At 41.2% G+C, this 21,751-nt stretch overlaps 1 pseudogene across 1 annotated transcript; it reads right to left on the minus strand.

The window, feature by feature from the left end:
- Window positions 1-823: 823 nt before the first annotated feature.
- LOC309618271 (serine/arginine-rich splicing factor 3 pseudogene) lies at window positions 824-1,333 on the minus strand (annotated as a pseudogene). Its single transcript has one exon. The product of its transcript is annotated as a serine/arginine-rich splicing factor 3 pseudogene (transcript).
- Between the last annotated feature and the right edge of the window lie 20,418 nt (window positions 1,334-21,751).

A 21,751-nucleotide genomic window follows, 5' to 3' on the forward strand; every position in this document is an offset into this window, starting at 1 on the left:
TGCATTGGCAGGCGGATTCTTTTCTTTTCTTTTTTTCTTTTGCAACCAAAACGTTAATCCCAAGGATTCTCACAAAACATATTACAAATGACAGCATGAAAAAAAAAATTGCACAGTAACTCAAAGTTCAGCTCTACAATATACTCTAAATCTGGCAGGACATTGGTATCTTGATAATCTCAAATTTCCAAAAAATATTACAAAGAGCTATGTATTCATGTACAGCAATCACAGAGGGGACGTATGACCTAACTCAAAGGTAAACTAACTTCCTTGAAACTTCTTAGATTTTAAACTCCCTGGACAACCTCTTGTCCGGTGTGAAGACTAGTGGAATTTTTAAACCTCTAATCTAGGGTAAGGGTGCGGCTTTCATTTTTACCTGCTGGCTTGGGTTCACAGCACCTTTTAAAGACTGCTTGCTTAACTACAGCTGCATACCATATCCCAGCTACAGAAAGTCTTTTCAACGTTTGCCAGTGTTGTTTCCATAATAGTAAACATCACACTTTAGGTGGGCAGGAGTTAGAGTTTTATTATCAGTCTAGGCAAGACCAAAAATTCAAAGCAAATTCAATTTTGCTTAAGGGAACATTGTAAGGTAACAATTCTTCATATTACATGCCTCACAGGACCCATTTCAAACCATAGAGAATGACACCTTTATGTGTCACTGTCCCAAGAGACAAACAAATGTGAACAACTAAAACATTTAAAAAGTGCACCAAGCTTCGGAAGTCTCAAACAAAACTTGAATTTTCTGTACATACTCCTGCCAAATGAAGTTATTGCCTGTACACCACTCCTCTTGCAAAGTGGTCTTCTATTTCCTTTCATCTGACCTAGATCTGCTAGAAGACCTAGAGAAAGATCGGGACGGCTTGTGATTTCTCTCTTGGGACAGGGATCTCTCTCTTCTCCTATATCTAGAAAGGGACCTGCTCTGGCTGACGGAGAAGGCTCTCCATCTTGGAGATGTGTGGGAGGTGGAGGACTCCTCCTCCCATAATCATCTCGAGGGCGACGACCCCAAGAATGAGGCAGTCATGATTTCGACTTCTCTTTTCCCATTCGACAGGTCCACTCTTACTCGGCAGCCACCTAGTGTTCTCCCATCTAGTTCTCGGACAGCATCGGCTGCATCTCGGGGATCTTCACATTCAACGAGAGCGAAGCCGGGAGGGTTTTTAGCACCCCACACACTTCAGAGTGGTCCATAATAGCCTAAAGCTCGTTCCAATTCAGCCTTGTTACCACTGTTTCCAAGATTCCCTACATAAACTTTACAGTCCAATGGACAGGAATCACGATGCAAGACCCTCGTGGCTCCTGGGTTTCACGGGCCACAGGGTGGTCCCGGGCCTCTAGAATCTGGCAGCTGAATCTGCTTACCCAAGCTGTCCTGTGGGGATGCGTTTCCCCCTATGTGTCCAGCCCGGGGCCCTGCTCTCTTGGCCCAGCCTCCCGTGTGAGGGGGTGAACCCCAGCTCCCTGGAGCAGACACTCAGAGCCCTGGTGACCGGACTCACGGCTGACGGGGCTGGAGCGGCGGCTGGACACGTGTGGCCAGCCTGGTGGTGTTTGGCCCCGTCTGCAGTTCCAGTTCCAGCTGAGAAAGAGCCTCCCTGTGTTATTTTCTCCTGGTTGTGTAAGGATCCCCGGTGTCATTTGACAGAAGTGTAGATGGTGTGTTCTTTCTCTCTTTTCTCCCTGCTTCCTCTCCTCCCTCTATCCCTCCCTCTCTCCCTGTCCCTCTTTCCCTGTTCCACTCTTCCTCTCCCTCTTTCCCTCTCCCTCTCCCTCTCTCTCCCTCTCTTTCTCTCCATCTGTCTCTCCCTCTCTCTCTTTCCTCTCCCTCGCTCCCTCTCCCTCTCCCTCTTCCCGCTCCCTCTTCTCTCTCCCTCTGTCCCTCTGCCTCTTTCCTCTCCTTCTTTCACCTCCCTCTTCCCTCTCCTCTCTCCCTCTCTCCCTCCCTCTCCCTGTGCCTGTTTCCCAGTCCTTGTTTCCCTGTTCCGCTCTGCCTCTACCTCTTTCCCTCTCCCTCCCTCCCTCCTTCTCCCTCTCCCTCCACCTCCTTCCCTCTCTGGAGAGGGAAGGAGGTGGAGGGAGAGGGAGAGAGAGCAGGAGAGGGAGGGGGAGAAGGAGAGAAAGGGGGGAGACATCTCTCCCTCCCTCCCTCTATCCCTCTCTCCCTCTCCCTCCCTCCATCACTTTCCCTCCTTCTCACTCTCCCTCCCTCTTCCTCTCCCTCTCTCCCTCCCAGAGAAGGAGAGACAGAGGGAGAGGGAGAGGGGGGAGAGAGGGACACGGAGAGGGAGGGAGGGAGGGAGACAGAGAGGGAAGCAGGCACCCTCTCTCCTTTTCCCTCTCCCTAACTCCTTCTCCGACTCTCCCTCTCCTTCGCTCCCTCCCTCTCCTCTTCCTCTGTCTCTCCCTCTCCCTCCTTCCCTCTAGGAAAGGAAGAGGAAGGGAGGGAGAGGGAGAGAGGGAGGTGGAGGGAGAGGGAGAGGGAGAGGGAGAGACATCTTGCCCTCCTTCCCTCTCCCTCCCTCGCATTTTCCCTTCCTCTCTCCCTCCCTCTCCCTCTCCCTCCCTCTGTCTCTCCCTCCCTCCGTCTCTCCCGCTCCCTCACTCGCTCCCAGAGAGGGAGAGATGGAGGGAGAGGCAGAGACCAGAGAGACGGGGAGAGGGAGGGGGGAGAGAGGGAGAGGGAGAGGGAAGAGGGAGAGAGGGAGAGAAGGAGGAGACAGGGAAAGAGAGGAAGGAAGAGACCTCTCTCTCTCTCCCTCTCTAACTCTCTCCCCTCTCTCTCCCTCTCTCCCTCTCCCTTGTCTCTGTCTCTCCCTACATCTCTCCATCTCTGGGAGGGAGTAAGGGAGATGGAGAGACGGAGGGAGAGGGAGAGCTGGAGGGACAGTGAGAGGGAGGAGAGGGAGCGAGGGAGAGACGGATAGAGGGAGTGAGGGAGAGATATCTTTGTCTTTCCCTCCCTCCCTCTATCCCACGCCCCCCTCTCTCTCCCTCACCCCCCTCCTTCTCCTGCTCTCTGTCCTTCTCCTTGAAACTCCTTCCCTTCTCCCTCCTGGCCCTTTTAGGCCACTCAAGCATGCAGGAAATGCAAATCAGCACTACAAAGAAGTCTCACTTCACAGCGGTCAGAAGGGCCATCCTAAAAAAGTGTAAAAACCAGAAATGCAGGACAGGCCAAGTAGAAAAGGGAGCCTTGTTAGGCTGATGGGTGGGATGTAAATTGCCAACGGCCACTCTGGAGAAGAGTATGGGGTTTCCTAAAAGATCGAAAAAACACAGCTAGAGAGCATATGGCACTTCCACTCATGGGCGTATAAATTGGGAAAACTAAAAATCAACAAGACACAGGCACCCCAAAGTATAGGGCTGCTCTGCTTACAAGAACCTCCACTTCGGTACACCTTAGATATCCCAGGAAAGAGAAAAATGGATAAAGAAGTTGAGGTACGTATGTACAATGGAATATCACTCAGCCATGAAATCAATGTCATAAGGCTAGTAGCAGCGTGATGAGTGGATTTAGGTACGAAGATTCTAAGTGAAATAAGTCACACGGAAAAAAACACCTTTCAAAAGATATCACTTATAGAGGGAATGTAAAAATCGCTACAGATAAACTGAATTACAAAACGGAACAAAGTCACACATTTAGAAAACACACTAGGGCTGCTTAACGGGAAAGCTGAGGTGGGGTGATGCATAAAACAAGGGTATGAAATTAGCACAGATACCGTTCCATAAACCAAATATGTGATAGAGAAGACCTCTTCCTTGCTCAATGAACTGGACTCAACACCCTCTATTCACTGCACAAGAATATATCTGACTAGTAAGAATCTTAAAACCTATGTATTGATATCTCTAAGTAAGAGAAGCAAGTGGGTGTAAAGCAGCATAAACACAGCATTGAAAATCAGATAAACCCCAGTATAAAAATAAATTCCAAAAAAATAAAGACAGTGAAAGAGAGAGACATACTTACAAAATTCGTTCGGGGGCTGTGATGCAACCTGGATTGACCATATCTAGACCCTCAGCTGAATGAGACATAAGGCTGGACACTCGTCGGGTTGCGAGGTTTGGTGAGGTTGGGTGCGCAAATGCAGACCCTTTAAAGTAATACTGCGTGGTACCCATTCCATGGGCCCAAAATCTCCAGGTTCAAGGGAATCTTCTTACAGCGAAAACATGCATAGGAAACCCAGAGGATGGTACACCGTGTGATCGGGAAAGGTTTCTAAAACGCACCTCATTTCTCATCTCCTGGTGCTCTGGTTCGCCATTCCAGCCGCTTTCCTAACAATCTCCCCACTTGGAGTATCACCACCTTTAAGTTCCTGTTTCATACAGGTTGCAATTTGTCCTGAGGATGAATGGGAAGAGGGGGAACCAATGAGAGACTAGCTCTAGCTATTCGGACAGGCACTGCTCACTCCAATTTCTCATCAGGAAGAAGAATTAACCATAGGCTCAGCCTGCTTCCCCGAACCAGAATAGGGCCTGAAGCAATCCTGCCTTTTTGCGACCAGCTCCCAAAAAAGCGAGTTGAAAAATGGAGCTCAGTGACACTACAATGCACAAACCTGCAGAGTTACAAATGATAACTATCGTCCAAAAATATATTGAGGGAAGGCAACGAAGAGGATGTGAAAGTAAGGCAGAATTGCAGGAAACAGATTTCAGGAGGTAGATTCGAATGTCCTTTAAAGCACATGAAAAGCAGCAAAACGTTGACAATGATGCACTTGGCCAAAAAGGGCGTATGCGTTTTTTCCTGAACATATTCAGGAAAAAATGCAAAGGCCCTTTTTGGCCAACCAAGCAAGCGGGAAATGCAAATCAGCACTACAAAGAAGTCTCACTTCCCAGCGGGCAAAAGGGCCATCCTAAAAAAGTGTAAAACCCAGAAATGCAGGACAGGCTAGGGAGAAATAGGAGCCTTGTTACGCTGATGGGCGGGATGTAAATTGCCAATGGCCACTCTGGAGAAGTGTATGGTGTTTCCCAAAACATCTAAAAGACACAGCTAGAGAGCATAGGGCACTTCCACTCATGGGCGTATAAATAGGGAAAGCTAAAAATCAACAAGACACAGGCACCCCAAAGTTTACGGCTGCTCTGTTTACAAGAACCTCCACTTCGGTACACCTTAAATATCCCAGGAAAGAGAAAAATGGATAAAGAAGTTGAGGTACGTATGTACAATGGAATATCACTCAGCCATGAAATCAATGTCATAAGGCTAGCAGCAGCATGATCAGTGGATTTAGGTACGATGATTCTAAGTGAAATAAGTCACACAGAAAAAGACAGTTATCATAAGATATCACTTATAGAGGGAATGTAAAAATCGCTACTCATGAACTGAATTACAAAACAGAACAGAGTCACACAATTAGAAAACACACTAGGGCTGCTTAACGGGAAAGGTGAGGTGGGGTGATGCATAAAACAAGGGTTTGAAATTAGCACAGATACCGTTCCATAAACCAAATATATAATAGACAAGACCTACTCCTTGCTCAGTGAACTGGACTCAACACCCCCTATTCACCACACAAGAATATATCTGACTAGTAAGCATCTGAAAACCTATATATTGATATCTCTCTGTAAGTGAATCCAGTGGGTGTAAAGTGCCATAAACACAGCAGTGAAAATCAGTTAATCCCCATTATAAAAATAAATTACAAAAAAAAAAAAAAACAAAGACAGTGAAAGAGAGAGAAATTCTTACAAAATTATTTCAGGGGCTGTGATGCAACCTGGATTGACCATATCGAGGTCCACAGCTGAATGAGACTTAAGGCTGGACACTCTTGGGGCTGCGAGGTTTGGTGAGGTTGGGTGAGCAAATGCAGACCCTTTAAAGTAATACTGCGTGGGACCCATTCCATGCGTCCCAAATCTCTGGGTTAAAGGGAATCTTCCTACAGCCAAAACATGCATAGGAAACCCAGAGAATGGTACACCATGTGATCGGGAAAGCTTTCTAAAACGCACCTCATTTCTTATCTCCTGGTGCTCGGGTTCGCCATTCCAGCCGCTTTCCTAACAATCTCCCCACTTGGAGAATCAGCACCTTTAAGCTCCTGTTTCGTACAGGTTGCAATTTGTCCTGAGGATGAACGGGAAGAGGGGGAACCAATGAGAGACTAGCGCTAGCTGTAGGGAGAGGCATAGGTCACTTTAATTTCCCATTAGGAAGAAGAATTAACCACAGGCTGAGCTTGCCCCCCCGGAACCAGAATAGGGCCCGAAGCAATCCTGCGGTTTTGCGGCCAGCTCCCAAAAAAGCGAGTTGAAAAATGGAGCTCAGTGACACTACAATGCACAAACCTGCAGAGTTACAAATGATAACTATCGTCCAAAAATATATTGAGGGAAGGCAACGAAGAGGATTTGAAAGTAAGGCAGAATTGCAGGAAACACATTTCAGGAGGTAGATTCGAATCGCCTTTAAAGCACGTGAAAAGCGGCAAAACGTTGACAATGATGCACTTGGCCAAAAAGGGCGTATGCGTTTTTTCCTGAATATATTCAGGAAAAAACGCATACGCGCTTTTGGGCCAACCAAGCAAGCGGGAAATGCAAATCAGTGCTACAAAGAAGTCTCACTTCCCAGCGGTCAAAATGGCCATCCTAAAAAAGTGTAAAAACGAGAAATGCAGGACAGGCCAGGGAGAAATGGGAGCCTTGTTACGCTGATGGGCGGGATGTTAATTGCCAACGGCCACTCTGGAGAAGTGTATGGTGTTTCCCAAAACATCTAAAAGACACAGCTAGAGAGCATAGGGCACTTCCACTCATGGGCGTATAAATAGGGAAAACTAAATATCAACAAGACACAGGCACCCCAAAGTTTAGGGCTGCTTTGTTTACAAGAACCTCCACTTCGGTACACCTTAAATATCCCAGGAAAGAGAAAAATGTAATAAAGAAGTTGTGCTACTTATGTACAATGGAATATCACTCAGCCATGAAATCAATGTCATAAGGCTAGTAGCAGCATGATGAGTGGATTTAAGTACGATGATTCTAAGTGAAATAAGTCACACAGAAAAAGACACATCATAAGATATCACTTATGGAGGGCATGTAAAAATCGCTACACATTAACTGTATTACAAAACAGAAGAGAGTCACACATTTAGAAAACACACTATGGCTGCTTAACGGGAAAGGTGAGGTGGGGTGATGCATAAAACAAGGGTTTGAAATTAGCACAGATACTGTTCCATAAACCAAATGTGTTATAGACAAGACCTACTCCTTGCTCAGTGAACTGGACTCAACTCCCCCTATTCATCGCACAAGAATATATCTGACTAGTAAGAATCTTAAAACCTATGTATTGACTTCTCCCTGTAAATGAATCAAGTGGGTGTAAAGCGGCATAAACACAGCAGTGAAAATCCGCTAAACCCCATTATAAAAATAAATATATTCAGAAAAAAACGCATACGTCCTTTTTGGCCAATCAAACAAGCGGGCAATGCAAATCCATACTACAAAGAAGTATCACTTCGCATTCATCAAAAGTCCATCCTGGAAAAGTGTAGACAGCAAAAATGCTGGACAGGCCATGGAGAAGAGGGAGCTTTGTTTCGCTGATGACGGGGATGTAAATAGCCAACGGCCACTCTGGAGAAGTCTATGGTGTTCCCTAAAACGTCTAAAATACAGAGCTACAGAGCATACATCTCTTCCACTCTTCGCCGCATATCTTGGGAAAACCAAAAATCGACAGGACACAGGCACCCCATACGTTTAGTGCTGCTCTGTTTAGAAATGCCTCGATTTGGGTACAACTTACATGTCCTTGGAAGCAATAAATGGATAACGAAGATGTGGTACTTCTGTACAATGGAACATTACTCTGCAATTAAATCAATGAAATAAGGCCAATTGCAGCAACTCGTGGAGACTGAGGTACGATCATTCTAAGTGACCTAAGTCAGACATAAAAAGAGACTTACCATAAGGTATCACTTACAGATAGTATCTAAAAATGGCTACACATGAACTCAATTACAATACAGAAACAGTCACACATTTAGAAAACACACTTATGGCTGCTAAAGAAGAAAGGTGGGGTGGGGTGATGCATAAACCAGGAGGTTGAAATTAGCATAGATACAGTTCCATAAACAAAATAGGTATTCGACAGGACCTACTGTATAGCTCAACGAGCTGGACTCAGCACACTGTTGTCACCGGAAAAGGATATATAAGACTGGTAAGAATCTGTAAAACAATTTATTGATGTCTCTCTTTAAGTGAATCAAGTGGATAGATGCAGAGCAGGAAGAAACACAGTATTGAAAATCAGCTATACCCCATTATAAAATTAAATAACAAGAACAAAAAAAAAAGACAGTGAGAGAGAGAGAAATTCTTACAAAATTTGTTCAAGGGCTGTGATGCAACCTGGACTGACCACATCTAGACACAGAGCTGGATGGGACCCAAGGTTCTACACTCGTTGGTCTGAGAGGCTTCGTGAGGATGGGACAGCAAATGCAACACTTTTAGAGTAATACTGCCTGGCCCCCATTCCATGGGTCCCATATCTCCAGGTGCAGGGGACCCTTCCTACAGCTAAAACATTCATGGGACATCCAGAGGATGGTACACCGTCTGATCGGGAAGAGTTTGGAAAAGTCACCCCATCTCCACTTCTCCTGGTATTCGGGTTCCCCAGCTCCTTTCCTTAGAGCCTCCCCACTTTGGGAAGGCAGCACACTCAACAGCCAGTTTTTCACGGCTTGGAATTTTCCGGTGAAGAAGGGGAATGGGGGGATGGAATGAGACACAAGCCTTAGATGTTTGGACAGGCATATGCCACTCTAGTTTCCTAATCTGGAAGAAGAATTTCCCTATCCTTCAGGTGCCCCAGTAACCAGAATGGGTCTGTAGAAATCCTGCCCCTTTGTGTCTGCTTCCCTAAACAACAAGTTGAAAACCGGTGCTCCGGGGCACTGCAATTCACAAACATGCAGGGTTGTAATTGACACCTCTGATGGAGCCATTTCTTCAGCCAAGTATTCCTAAAGGCCTTGTAAGCAAGGCAGAATTGCAGGAAAGGAATTTCAAGAGGTAGTTTGCACTCGCCATTAAAGCACACGCAAAGCTGCTGAACATCGCCAATGATGCAGTTTGCCAAAAAGGCCGTATGCGTTATTCCTTAATATATTCAGGAAAAACCCTTACTCCATTTTTGACCAACAAAACAGGTGGACAATGTCAATTAATACTACAGAGAGATATCACTTCGCACCAGTCAGAATGGCCAACCTCACAAAGTGTAAAACCTGAAATGCAGGACAGGGTGTGCAGAAAAGGGAACCCTGACAAGCTGATGGTGGGAATGTAAATTGCTAACAGCCACTCTGGAGAAGTGGGTGGTGATTCCTTAAAAATCTAAAAACCAGAGCTTCAGAGCATATGGCGATACCACTCCTGGGCCTGTATCTTGGAAAAAACGTAAATTGACAGGACCCAGGCATTCCAAAATTTATGCAGCCCTGTTTACAAGAGCCTCTACTTGGAAGCTACCTAAAAGTCCTTGGAAGGAAGAATGGATAAAGAAATTATGGTAGATATGTACAATGGAATATTACTCAGCCATGAAATGAATGAAATAAGGCCATTTGCAGCCACTCGGAAGGACCTAGATACATTCATACTAAGTGTCATAAATCAGACAATGAAAAATATCATATGATATTACTTATCGGTGGAATCTAAAAATTGATAGAAAGGTACTATCTTACAACACAGAAACAGAGTCCCAGACTTAGAACACAAACTTATGGTTACCAAACTGGAAAGGTGTGTTGGAGGCATAAATCATGAGGTTGGAGTTAGTATATACATATTTACAGAGAGAAAACTTGTAATCAACATGGACCCGCTGTAGAGCACTTGGAACTCTTCTCAACACCCTTTAGTAACCTCAATGGGAAAATAATTCTAAAAAGAATATATAGTCATCTCTGTATAAATGCATCATGTTGGTGTATGTCAAAAATGAACACAATATGGTAAATCAACTATACTCCATTATAAATTTAAAATTAAATTACAGAAAAGAAAAATGATCACTAAATTCGTTTAGTCGCGGTGAACGTGCTAGTGTCACATCCCTGGACACAGACCCAATTTGGTCCCAAGACTGGACTGTTGTGGGCCTGAGGACCTCAGGAGGATATGCCAGCTAATTCACCCCCCTTGAACATGTAGTACCTGGTCCCCTCTGCATGGGATCACAATCTCCAGATCTAAGTGTGCCCTCATACTACTAAATCAACCCTCTGACACCCAAAGGATGGTGGACTCTCTGGGCTGGATGACACTTGGAAAATCACCTGGTCTCAACATATCCTGGTGTTTGGGTTCCGACCTCCAGACTTCTTCATTAGGGTCATCCCACTCTGCAAGACAGCACCCTCAACAGGTGATTTTGCAGGGGTTTGTATTTGTTCGGGGGATGAAGGGTAAGGGGGAAGAAGGAATGGGACAGAAGCCCTTACATGTTTGGTCAGGCACATTCCACTCTAATTTAAAACCCAGGAACAGGACTTTCCCTACATCTAAGGTTGTGTCAGCAACCAGACAGGGACAGTAGAAATCCTGCCGCCTTCTGTTTCCCATAACAACAACTCTAAAAACTGGACCTTATAGGCACTTCATATTCACAATGCCTGGGGAGCTGTAAATGACAACAGCCCTCAAAAAATGTCTTAGGGTAGGTAATCGAAATAGACTTCAAAACAAGGCAACCTTTCAATAACCCTTTTTCAAGGGCTAAATTTTACTCACACTGTTCAAAAAAAAAAGCACATATGAAGATGCTCACCATTGCTTTATGTTAGACAAATGCAAATCAGATGTACAAAGAAGTATCACCTGGAACCACTCAGAATAGCCATCATCACAATGTCTACAAACACGAAATGCTTCAGATGGTGTGGGAAAAAGAGAAACCTACTACTTATTATTATTTTTTTTTAATCTGCGTTGGGTCTTCATTGCTGCATGTGGCTTTTCTCTAGCTGCAGCAAGCGGGGGCTACTCATCGTTGTGGTACAAAGCCTTCTCTTTGCGGTGACTTCTCTTGTTGTGGAGCACAGGCTCTAGGCACACAGGCTTCAGTAGTTGTGGCTCGTGGGCTCTAGAGTGCAGACTCAGTAGTTGTGGTGCACGGGCTTACTTGTTCTGTGACATGTGAGGTCTTCCCGGGCCAGGGCTCGAACCTGTGACCCCTGAAATGGCAGGCAGATTCTTAACCACTGCGCCACCAATACTATGCTATCGGTGGCAATGCCAATTGGTAATAGCCACTATGGAGCACAGAATGGAGGTTACCAGAGTAAGGGGAGGTGGCAGGGATAAATTGGAAATTGGGATTGACATATACACACCACTATATATAAAAGAGAAAACAAATAAGGGCTTGCTGTATAGCACAGGGAACTCTACTCAATACTCTGTAATGACCTGTATGGGAAGGGACTCCAAAAAGGATTGGATATATGTATAACTGCTTCACTGTGCTGTGCAGCAGAAAGTAACACAACATTGTAAATCAACTCTTCTCCAAAAAAATTGAAATTGAAATGAAATGAAATAAAATAAAATAAAATAGAGCTACCAGATGATCCAGCAAGTTCACTCCTGTGCGCATATCTGGAGGAAAGCATAAATCGAAAAGACACATCTTCCCCAATGTTCACTGCAACACTCTTTACAATAGCGAAGACATGGAAGCAACCAAAATGTCCATCAACATATGAATATAGGTAAAGAATATGTGATACATATATATAATGGAATATGACTCAGTCATAAAATAGAAGAAAATAATGCCAATTGCAGTCACTTGCATGGACCTAGAGATGATTGTACTAAGTGAAGTAAGTCAGACAGAGTAAGACAAATATTGTATGATACCACTTCTAGGTGGCACCTAAAAATTGATACAAATGAACTAACTTGCAAAACAGAGGCAGACTCACAGACTTGGAAAACAAACTTATGGTTACCAAAGGGGAAAGGTGGGGGGCAGGGATAAATCAGGAACTTGGGGTAAACATACGAATACTACTATATATAACATAGATAAGCAACAAGGACCTACTGTATAGCACAGGGAACTCTACTCAATATTCTGAGAATACTTTTATCAGAAAAGAATCTGAAAAAGAATGAATATATGCATATGTGTAACTGAATCACTTGCTGTGCAGCTGAAATGAACACAACATTGTAAATCAACTATACTCCAATAAAATTTAAATTACAAAATAAAGAAAATCACCTATATTTCAAAAGAAAATAAGAATCCCCATCTATTTTTATGGCTTGATAGTTTACTTTTTTAGTGCTCAATATTATCCCATTCCCAGAATATATTAATACTATATCATTTCATTCACCTATTGGAGGACACCTTAGTTTCATTCACATTTTGGCAATATTGAATTAGGTGCTATAAATATCCATATGCAGGTTTTCGTCTGGAAGTATGTTTTAAACTACTTTCAGTAAATATCCATGAGAACACTTGCCGGATTATACAGTAAGGGAATGTTCAATATTATAGCAAGTGTCAATCAGACTACCAAAGTAGCTGTATTATTTTTCATTTCCACCAATAACAAATGACATTTCCTATTGTTCCACATCTCCTACAGAATTTGTTCTTGTCATTGTTCACATTTTAGCCATTCTAAGTGTTACATAGTGGTATGTAATTGTATTTTTAATTTGCTTTTTCATGGCAGCATGTAATCTGGATTATTCTTCTGTATACTTATATGCATAGTGTCTATTTTCTTTGGTGAGGTGTCCATAAAGTATATTGGTCCACATTTTATTTAGGTTGCTTTCATTTTTTTCTACCCAATCTGTATATGTTTTATTTATTTTCATGCCTTATTGCATTAGCAAGGACTTGAAGTAAAATATGGAAAAGGAGCCATGAAAGAGGACATCCTTGCTTTTACCTGAACTTAGTGGAAAAGCTTCATGTTTTTGACCATTAATCATGATGTAAGATAAAAGTTTCCTGTAAATCTTTGTTATCAACTTGAGAAAGCTCCAGTCTATTTCTTTAACTGAGAATTTTTATGAAGAATGGGTGTTAGATTTTTTCAAAGAGCTTCTGAATCTATTGATATGCTAATGATTGTCTTTAGGGTGTTGATATGATGGATATAATTATTTGATTTTAGAATGTTGAACCAGCCTTGCATACCTGGGATTATTCCCTCTCATTCATGATATAAAATTCTCTCAAAATATTGTTGGATTCGATTTGGTAATATTTTGTTGAGGATTTTTGCACTGATGTTCCTGAGAGATATTGGTCAGTTTTCTTTACTATTCGTATGTTCCTCTAAGTTTGGATGTTGTGGATTTAGTGTCAGACATTCATCTGGGGAGATTCTCAGTCATTTTTAGAAAATATTTTCTGTTCTTTGTTATCTTTATTCTCCTCCTGCTATACCCATTATGTATAGGTCGCAGCATTTTTCATTGTTCCACAATTCTTGATTACTCTGTTCTGTTGATTTCTTTCCTGCCCATTTTCTCTTTTCTTTTGAGATTTAAAGGTTTCTCTTGATATTTCTTCAAGCTCACAGATATTTCTCCTCAGCCAGCTCTTTGACTGCTAAAGCAAAATATGAGAGACTTGGTATTTTATAAACAACAGAATATTTTTGTTTTCTCATAATTGCTGAGGCTGAAAAGTTCAAGAACAAATTACCAGGGGCTTCCCTGGTGGTGCAGTGGTTAAGAATCTGCCTACCAATAAAGGGGACAAGAGTTCGAGCCATGGTCCGGGGAGATCCCACATGCCATGGAACAACTAAGCCCACGCACCACAAATACTGAGCCTGTGCTCTAGAGCCCACAGGCCACAACTACTGAGCCCGTGAGCCACAACTACTGAAACCCGTACGCCTAGAGCCTGTGCTCCGCAACAAGAGAAGCCACCCAATGAGAAGCCCGCACACCGCAACAAAGACCCAACACAGCCAAAAAATTAATTAATTAATTATCTAATTAATTTTTTAAAAAAAGAATAAGTTGCCAGCTGACTTAGTGTGTGGCGAGCGACCAATTTCTGGTTCATAATATGGGTCTTCTCGCTCGGCAATGAAATCATGGAATGGGCATAAGATCTTCTGTGTGCTACATTTATTAGGTCACTAAGCCCATGTTTGAGGTCTCTGGCCTCATGACCTAATCACCTCCCCAAAACTCCACCTCCTAATACCATCAACATGGGAGCTAGGTTTCAAAATTTTAAAATTAGAGGTACAAATTGTTTACACCATAACAGGGACCACAGAGTTAACTGACTTTTCCTTTCATGTTAAAGGTTTGCACATTTATATTTATTATATAATCCCCAAACCCTTGTTTTTTTTTAAGATTATTTTTCCGTATATGCCAGTACAGACCATTGAGTAGAGTTCCCTGTGCTATAAAGCAGGTCTTTATCAATACTTATCTATTTTATATATAGTAGTGTGTATATGTCAGTCCCAATCTCCCAATTTATCCCTTCCCCACTTATCCCCTGGTAACCATAAGTTTGTTTTCTATATCCATGACTCTTTCTGTTGTGTAAATAAGTTCATTTGTACCTTTTTTTTTAGATTCCTCATATAAGCAATATCATATGATATCTGTCTTTGTGTGTCTGAGTTGCTTCACTCAGTATAACAATCTCTAGGCCCATCCATGTTGTTACAAAACCCTTAATTGTTAAGGATAACTCTCAATTTTTTCCAGTATCATCAGCAATTCTTTCTGGCAGACACGTGATAACACTTTAAACAGGGATATTGAGACCAAGGCTCCTGACCTGCAAACAAACAAAACATCATTCATATAGTGAAAACTTTGCACATAAAAGGATGAAAGCACTTGGTCTAAATCCCTTTCCACCCACTGCTGACAGAGGGCAGAGGAGTTTGATTCACTAATCTTCCTTACGTGCACTTCTTCCTAATGGGGTATTCCATGTAAAACTTATAAGAAGCGGGAATGCATCATGGAACACACCAATCTCTACTACAGATTCTGAAGCAGCAAAACAAAACAAAACAAAACATGATGAATCCATCCAAAGGGTTCTGTCCACATTGTTACAATAGCTTCCCTCGCACTGTGAACCCTTTTCAAACCCTATCACTTGAACCTATTTTTATTTTTTTCAACAAAAATAATGTTAATCTGCAGTCAGACACTCCAATAATATTACACTATCCCTTGTGCAAGTATGTAGGGATTTGAGGAGCTATGGGAGGCCATCATGAGAAGTTGCCTAGAGTAATTAGGACATTTCATTTAATGTTGGCTCTTCTCCCTAAGATGTCTGTTGTCCTCTTCTTTTTGTAGCTACTAGCATTGAGAAAGTGACCAAGATAAGGCCCTTCTCTTTTACTGCCCATGAACGCAGCTGTGATTAACCCCACAGAACTTGGTGCTTCCAGAATCCCCTGAACCTACTGACCCTCCATGAATGGCATGACATAGATAAGAATGGTGACGTGTATCCTTGTATAGAGTATGCTATAAAATTTTCGACTCTTCCCTTCCTCATAATTCCAAAGAATAGATTTCTTTGGATTTCTGCTTAATGCTGCTGGAGTTGGTACATAAGTTGAGGGAGGTATCAAGGCACACCAAAAGAGAGGGTAACTGCACAGAAAATACAAGCAGGTACGTTTCTGTGTAGTTTCAAGCAGCTTATTTGCTATATCAACCATGGTGACATGTTGACCCTTCCTCTTTCTACTAGTAGTACAACAAACATAAAGGATATTTAGGCTGCTTGTTTTATCCCCACCTCTCACAATTGATCTGCATTAACATATAGGACAATGAAGGGCCCTTTCTACCATCTTAACCAATATTTGAGAACTAGAAAATGTCCAGATTTTTCTGGGGATTATTTTCATATTCCCCAATCAGGCCTATGAAGGAATCTTACCTATTGTGTTTAATGAAATCATATCTCTGACAACATTCCATCATCAACAAAACTGGAAAGAAATTTGAAGGGTCTTCGATTTTACCATATTTGAAATAACAATATTTTAGCCTGACACGTTTTTGGATTTTAGAAAAAAATATTTTAAATGAGACAAAAAATCATTTTTATGGCACAAAAAGACAGCAATAGTTTTATATTTTTATCTGTTCCACTTGCACACAAGTGTCTCATGGGGTTATGTAAAGCACTCCTGCTGGGTGCTGTGCATGGTGCAAGTATGGGTTAAAGCTTAGGAATCTTAAGCTTCAGTCACCTGAAACATTTAAATTAGGATGCAAGCAATCCTGTCCAACATTTGAACAGAGCAAGACACTCTCTTTATTTTATTTGTCAGGTAATTAATCTGTCTTTTCCCCAAGGAGAGAAACAACTGGCATCTTCCATCAATGTGTTGTACAAAAATCTTTGAACAGAGAGTGCAAGCAGAGGCTGATACAAGATGTGAAAAAAAAATGAGAGACCCTTGTGGCATTTTCTCCTAACTTATTGCAATCTCCCATTTAAAATGTGGGAATAATCAACCTTCTGAGGAAAAAGGCCCAAGGAAGGTTTTTGCTTCTGTGGAATAATGGGATTGCTAAAGATTTCAGGAGGCAAGACGAATTAGTGAGAATGACCATGAGAAATCAGAGAAAAGTCAGATCCATGGATGAAGTGGTGTTTACCACTGTGAATCAATGAGAAGTAGGAGCAAATGAAAAGAAAACTGAATACAACATTTTCTGAATAAATGTAACCTTTCAGCTGTCATAGAAAAATTAATACTCACTATGATACAACATATTTAGTTTAGAAAGTTAACTTAATTTTAAAGCTTAATAATTAGATTTATTAAAGAAACGAAAACATATTTGTGGTTTAGAATAAATAATGTGTTCTGCTACAGATAAGAAGACTACATAAATAAATAGAAATAAGACTAAATAAATAAATAAAGAAGAAAATAACAAATTAGATGGTATTAACATTAAAAACTGACAGTCATCTAAAGAAAGAGAAGGAGAGACAGAAAGAGAGAAGAACTCATATCAAGCATATATTAAAAACTCTTAAATAAAAAGTCTTCAGATGTTAAAAAAACAGAAGTCTTCAATAAGAAGATAATGGAATAGCAAAATGGGGAAAATATACCAAAAGATATTTCAAAAAAGAGAGTACAGAATGTTAAGTAAACATATCAAAAGATGCTTGGCTTCTTAGTAGTCAATTAAATGCAAAAACGTGATACCTGGAATTATCACTCACCAACCAGAAAGTTCAAATGAAAATGACAAGTATTATCAAGTTTGACAAGAATGTGTATAATCCTTGAATCACATTCATTGCTGCTGAGGATGAAAAATCATACAAATGTTTTGAAAATATTTAGAAATATCTAAAAAGATAAATACAAGAAAGCTATGACTCGAAAATTTTACTACTACATGTATACTGAACAATAATTTATACACACACCACCAAAGCTCAAGTTCTAGAATTTATATACCAGTGCTGTTCTCAATAGACACAAACTGAAAATCACTCATATTGTAATACACATTGGAATAAATTAATTAATAGTTAAATATTTACACTATGGAATCCTATGCATCAGTGGCAATGCATGATCACAACAACAGGCAACCATATAGGCATATTCACAAACAACATAAAATAAAAAAGCCCAATCCAAAAGTGATTTTACTGTGCCATAACATTTATATAAAATACAAAATACAGGTAAAGTTATCTTTTTGTTAGATACCAGAACAATATTAAACCTTAAGGGGAGTCACTAGAATGGGACCAGGGGACCTCTGAGTATCTGGCAATTTTCTGTGTCTTTATCTAGAAGCTATGTATAGAGCGTATTCAGATGCTGAATTTTCTGAAATTTGTCATTTCCTTACAAACCATGCATGTTTTTAGTTGTTTTTTATACATAACAAAAAGTAAAAAAGATAGACTAGGGAAGGTAATTATATTAGCACTTTAATATCCATGCTTTTCAAGGTGGAAGTGAAAGGTATTAAATACTTGACATTGTGATTACTTCTTAAATGTAAGGTGAAACTTTGAGGTTAATAAATAAGACATACTTCTTCATATATAATCCTCAAAGAGGAGGGGTAGAAAGGAGTATTATTTTTTTTCTTTAATAAAGAATCGTTACGATAGAAAATAATGAAAACAGACTAGGTTTAAAAAAGAGCACACTGGACTTCCCTGGTGGCACAGTGGGTAAGAATTTGCCTGCCAATGCAGGGAACAGTGGTTCAATCCCTGGTCTGGGAAGATCCCACATGCCACAGAGCAACTAAGCCTGTGTGCCACAACTACTGAGCCTGTGCTCTAGAGCCTGCAAGCAACAACTATTGAGCCTGCATGACACAACTACTGGAGCCCATGCACCTAGAGCCCATACTCCACAACAAGAGAAACCACCACAAGGAGAAACCCTCGCACCACAATGATGAGTAACCCCTGCTTGACACAACTAGAGAAACCCTGTGCAGCAACGAAGACCCAACGCAACCAAAAATAAATAAAATTAAATCTTTTGACTTCTGAGATGACTCACTCACGTGGCTGTAGGTAAGAGGCCTCAGTTCCTTGCCACATGGATCTCTCCTTAGGGCTACTTGAGTGTCCTCATGACATGGCAGCTGGCTTACCCCAGGATGAGTGATCTAGCAGAAACCAAAGCAGAAGCTGCAATGTCTTTTATAACTTTGGAAGCTGCACTTTGTCATTTCTGCAATTTCTTATTAGTTAAACAGTCAAACCTTTTCAAGTGCGAGGAGCCACACAGGTACATGAAGACTGGGAGATAATTAGGGGATAATTAGGGCCATCTTGGAGATTGGCTACCAAAGTGGCTGACAAGCCAAAGTCTGAATTTTGTTTTCTTCACTTCTGGAGAGAAAATGGTCAGTGATTCTCATTGGTGGTCTTTGAGATATACCAAAGCTACCTCTTGCTCTCACCCCCAGCCATGTGGCTGACAGGGTCTTGGTACTCCAGCCGGGTGTCAAGCCTGTGCCTCTGAGGTGGGAGAGCCGAGTTCAGGATATTGGTCTACCAGAGACCTCCGGCACCTTGTCATATCAAATAGCGAAAGCTCTCCCAGAGGTACCCTTCTCAATGCTAAGACCCAGCTCCACTCAGAGACCAGCAAGATCCAGTGCTGGACGTCCCATGCCAAACAACTAGCAAGACAGGAATACAGGCCCACCCATTAGCAGAGAGGCTGCCTAAAATCATAATAAGGTCACAGACACACCAAAACACACCACCAGATGCGGACCTGTCCACCAGAAAGACAAGATCCAGACACACCCACCAGAACACAGGCACCAGTCCCCTCCATCAGAAAGCCTAAACAACCCACTGAACCAATCTTAGCCACTGGGGGCAGACACCAAAAACAACGGGAACTATGAATCTGCAGCCTCTGAAAAGGAGACCCCAAACACAGTCCCCAAAGCCAAATGAGAAGACACAGAAACACACAGCAGATGAAGGAGCAAGGTAAAAACCCACCAGATCAAACAAATGTGGAGGAAATAGGCAGTCTACCTGAAAAAGAATTCAGGGTAATGATAATAAAGATGATCCCAAATCTTGGAACTGGAATGGAGAATAGACAAGAAACGTTTAACAAGGACCTAGAAGAACTAAAGAGCAAACAAACAATGATGAACAGCACAATAAATGGAATTAAAAATTCTCTAGAAGGAAACAATAGTAGAATAACTGAGGCAGAAGAATGGATAAATGACCTGGAAGATAAAATAGTGGAAATAACTACTGCAGAGCAGAAAAAAGAAAAAAGAATGAAAAGAATTGAGGACAATCTGAGACACCTCTGGGACAACATTAAACGCACCAACATTCGAATATAGGGGTCCAAGAAGTAGAAGAGAAAAAGAAAGACACTGAGAAAATATTTAAAGAGATTATAGTTGAAAACTTCCCTAATATGGGAAAGGAAATCATTAATCAAGTCCAGGAAGTGCAGAGAGTCCCATACATGATAAACCCAAGGAGAAACATTCCAAAGCATATATTAATCAAACTATCAAAAATTAAATACAAAGAAAAATTATTAAAAGCAGCAAGGGAAAAACAACAAATAACATACAAGGGAATCCCCATAAGGTTAACAGCTGATCTTTCAGCAGAAACTCTGCAAGCCAGAAGGGACTGGCAGGACACATTTAAAGTGATGAAAGGGGAAGAGCTACAACCAAGATTACTCGACCCACCAAGGATCTCGTTCAGATTCGACAGAGAAATTAAAACCTTTACAGACAAGCAAAAGCTAAGAGAATTCAGCACCACCAAACCTGCTTTACAACAAATGCTAAAGGAACTTCTCTAGGCAGGAAACACAAGAGAAGGAAAAGACCTACAATAACAAACCCAAAACAATTAAGAAAATGGTAATAAGAACATACATATCAATAATTACCTTAAATGTAAATGGATTAAATGCTCCAACCAAAAGACATAGACTGGCTGAATGGCTCCGAGAACACGACCGGTATATATGTGGTCTACAAGAGACCCACTTCAGACCTAGGGACACATACAGACGGAAAGTGAGGGGATGGAATAAGATATTCCATGCACATGGAAATCTAAAGAAAGCTAGAGTAGCAATTCTCATATCAGACAAAAAAGACTTTAAAATAAAGACTATTACAGGAGACAAAGAAGAACACTACATAATGATCAAGGGATCAATCCAAGAAGAAGATATAACAATTGTACATATTTATGCACCCAACATAGGAGCACCTCAATACATAAGGCAAATGCTAACAGCCATAAAAGGGGACATTGACAGTAACACAGTCATAGTAGGGGCCTTTAGCACCCCTCTTTCACCAATGAACAGATCATCCAAAATGAAAATAAATAAGGAAACACAAGCTTTAAATGATGCATTAAACAAGATGGACTTAATTGATATTTATAGGACATTCCACCCAAAAACAACAGAATACACATTTTTCTCAAGTGCTCATGGAACATTCTCCAGGATAGATCATATCTTGGGTCACAAATCAAGCCTTGGTAAATTTAAGAAAATTGAAATCGTATCAAGTATCTTTTCCGACCACAACGCTATCAGACTAGATATCAATTACAGGAAAAAATCTGTAAAAAATACAAACACATGGACGTTAAACAATACGCTACTTAATAACCAAGAGATCACTGAAGAAATCAAAGAGGAAATCAAAAAATACCTAGAAACAAATGACAATGAAAACATGAAGACCCAAAACCTATGGGATGCAGCAAAAGCAGTTCTAAGAGGGAAGTTTATAGCAATACAATCCTACCTCAAGAAACAAGAAACATCTTAAATAAACAAGTTAACCTTACACCTAAAGCAATTAGAGAAAGAAAGAAAAAAAACCCAAAGTCAGCAGAGGAAAGAAATCATAAAGATCAGATCAGAAATAAATGAAAAAGAAATGAAGGAAACAACAGCAAAGATCAAAAAAACTAAAAGCTGGTTCTTTGAGAAGATAAACAAAATTGATAAACCATTAGCCAGACTCATCAAGAAAAAAAGGGAGAAGACTCAAATCAATAGAATTACAAATGAAAAAGGAGAAGTAACAACTGACACGGCAGAAATACAAAGGATCA

Source organism: Balaenoptera borealis (assembly GCF_965194805.1).
Source record: "Balaenoptera borealis genome assembly, chromosome: 1".
NCBI classification, from domain to species: Eukaryota; Metazoa; Chordata; class Mammalia; order Artiodactyla; family Balaenopteridae; genus Balaenoptera; species Balaenoptera borealis.